Genomic DNA, 3,114 nt, shown 5'->3' on the forward strand with positions numbered 1-3,114 from the left:
AGGGACCCCGATTCCCTCCGTCACTGTTAATTTCCAGTATCAATGATCATACACATACTGCTAGGATTTAACTCGATATACTTCAGGTAAGTGAAAATGGTGCTTAATATATAGTCTTTAGAATGACTTTTCAGGTGTTTTCACTAAACTCTACATTCAGAACTTGCTTAACTGAACTAGGAGTAAGGCTTATAATGACTTGCCTTCAAAACCTGCCCTTGCTTGATGTCAGCAGTATCCAAATGAATGAGGACCATGTGAATGACTGACTCGTAGGCCACCTCTGTTCGACGCTGTACTCTGGAAGCTCTTGCCGAATGTTTACAATCACGGGATGCTTTCTCGACTTGTATTTAAAGTAAGATGCTTACCTAAGATAATCACACATTGGGGAGACTGGCTGTTAGTAGATACCGAGTGTATGCTTTCTCGAAGAGACAGAATGCCATTTAGAACCAGCCACGTTGGCGGGGAGCAATGGGGATCCTGTGGTTGCGAGTGTAAACTAGAGAGTCTGCTGTAGTGCATTTCAGCATCTTAGAAGTTTTACTTTTATAAAGATGGTGTCTGGAAGATGTTACTAATGTATTTTCCTTCAATGCGGGGAGCAAACTTTTTAAGTATATTAATATTCCTGTATGATTAGTTTTTAATAATTTTTTAAAATAAACTTTATGGTTCTGACAACGATTTCATCGTATGTTTTTATTAAATACATTAATATAGGCTCTTGGTTTATTTCTGTTGAAAGTCTACATTGCCAAAGCATTTTAAAGATCTTTTGTATCCTTGATGTGCATTGGCCACTCATCCAGAATACAGTTGCTGAGTAAACCTGGTGCCTTGTGAGGCTGCTGGGGTCTGGTCCCGTAGACCCCTTGAAGGAGGCTTGGTGGCTCATTGGCTTCAGTGCTTAGCTGAGAACCAAAGGTCAGTGCTTCAAGCCCCCAGCCCCTCCGTGGGGAGAAAGATGTGGAAGTGTGTGCCTCTCCCGGACAGGTGACAACCTTCGAAGCCCTGGAGGGCAGGTCCACTGTGTCCTATCTCTAACAGGTCACTGCGTGGTCTTGTCAGTCCTTGAGAACAGGAACTGTCTACTTGCTTTTTGCCATTGAAATGTACCCTGGGAATCTCTTGTGCAGACTGGGCAAACGGTTGATAAAAAAGCGGACACCTGTTGGGGCGCGCTCATAGCGCCTACTGTTGCGGTGAAAACGATGTGACACGGTCCTCTGCAGACCTCTTCTGTTTCACAGCTTTGAAGAAGCTAAGGTGCAAGCTCACACAATGAATCAAATGATAAATTAACAACCAAAACGGTACCATAGCAAGTTTTTGTACTGGGGGGGGGGGGGGGCAGTTCCTTTATTGCCTGGTGACGTCAAGAGTCTTCTCGGTGGCACCAAGGGTTAAGTAAGCATTAATAGCCTCTGCAACAGTGTAGCCTGTTAGTTAAATTGTGTTTGTGTTCCCCCCGAGATATGTGTTAGAACCCTATCCCCTACACCTGTGTGTGTCGCCCCAGTTTAGAAATCCATTTTCCTTTGCTCTATTCATGAAATCAGACCCAGGTAGCGTGAGCTTTACAGTTAATCACTTGGGCCATTACTGCGGGGCAAGGTCACGGAGCCTAAGCAGTCCAGATGTGGAGGTTCACGAGAGCTCCCAGCTGTTCGATGGAACAGCCAGTGTGGGGATGTGTTGAGGGCTCCAACACTGAGGTGCTTAAGGTCCTGGGGGCACCCCAAGAGTGATGAGATGAATGTGAAAGGGCTGGATTTTGAGCACTTCCTGTCCATGCTGGCCAAGAACAAGGACCAGGGCATGAGGACTACGCTGAACGCCTGGGCGTGGTGGTGGGATTTGACAGGGAGGGGAACGGCACCTTCACGGGGCACGTCCTTGTTACATTAGGCGAGAAGATGACAGGAAGAAGGCAGAGATGCTGGTGGCAGGGCATGAGGACAGCAATGGTGGTGTCAACGATGGCGAGCTCCCAGGGATGATGCTGAATGGCTGAGGGCAGCCCTTCCCTCGCGGTGTACCCAGAATCCTGTGCCTTTTCCTCCTGTGAGATTGTGTGTGGCTACGAAGGCCTCCTCGCTGTCAAAGGCAGCTCTCCCATCCTGTCTCTTGGAAAATGGTTGCCAGCAGCAATCACCAGATAAATTTACGCTCTGTGCAAAAGTAAATCAATCTAATCACTTATGAGTCATTAACAAAGTGACGCGATGCACACAGACAGATGTACACACACAGAGGAACAGATTGCACGTGAGAATCTCCGAGGGATCCTGGAATAGCCGGGCCAGCGCTCGGATTTGGATTTGCACCTTCCACAGCTGTGAGAAAATGAGCAGTTCTTTAAGAGACACTACTTGTGCTGGTTTACTGCAGCAGCACTGAGAAACCAAGACAGCTCAACAGGCCATAGTATAGTGGACTGCTCAGTTCAAACCGACCAGCTGCAGTTTGAAGCCTAATGAAGGCCTTTTTTGTTGTTTTTCGTTTTATTGGCATATCCTTCAAAAATCATACGAGGCGGTACCCCCCAAAATGGATTTTTTTCCTCAAAGCTGTATGTTTGTATTTTTTACAAAACAACTTTGTCACCTTCAACGTACTCTCCATTACACTTAATACATTTGTCAAATCTGCCCTTCTATTGGAAACATTTTTCAAACTCATCTGTTTGGATGGCTGACAGCACCTCCCTCGTTTTGTTCTCCGCCTCTTTTACTTGATCAAATTGCTGACCTTTTATTTCCATCTGCATTCACAGAAACAAAAAGAAGGCACACGGAGCGAGGTTAGGTGAGTTTGGTGCCTCAAACAAGAGAGGCACGCTGGTTTTTGCCAAAAATTGGCACCCTGAGATGGCTGCATGAGCAGGTGCCTTGTCGTGGCAAAACCAGTCCCTCATCTGCCAGAAATCAGACCTTTTTTTTATCTGTTATGCAATCTTTGCAGAACCTCTAAATAGAAAGCTTGGTTAACAGTCTGACCTGGTGAAATGAAATCCACACGTGCTGCGAGTTGACATTTTCGTGTTTGGAAAGTTGATGGACGCCCAGAACAGGGTTTGTCATCAATCGACATTTCACCTTTTTTGAA

The sequence above is a fragment of the Echinops telfairi genome, unplaced genomic scaffold (assembly GCF_000313985.2).
Source record: "Echinops telfairi isolate 266 unplaced genomic scaffold, ASM31398v2 ScPeMD7_11;HRSCAF=52, whole genome shotgun sequence".
Classification (NCBI taxonomy): Eukaryota; Metazoa; Chordata; class Mammalia; order Afrosoricida; family Tenrecidae; genus Echinops; species Echinops telfairi.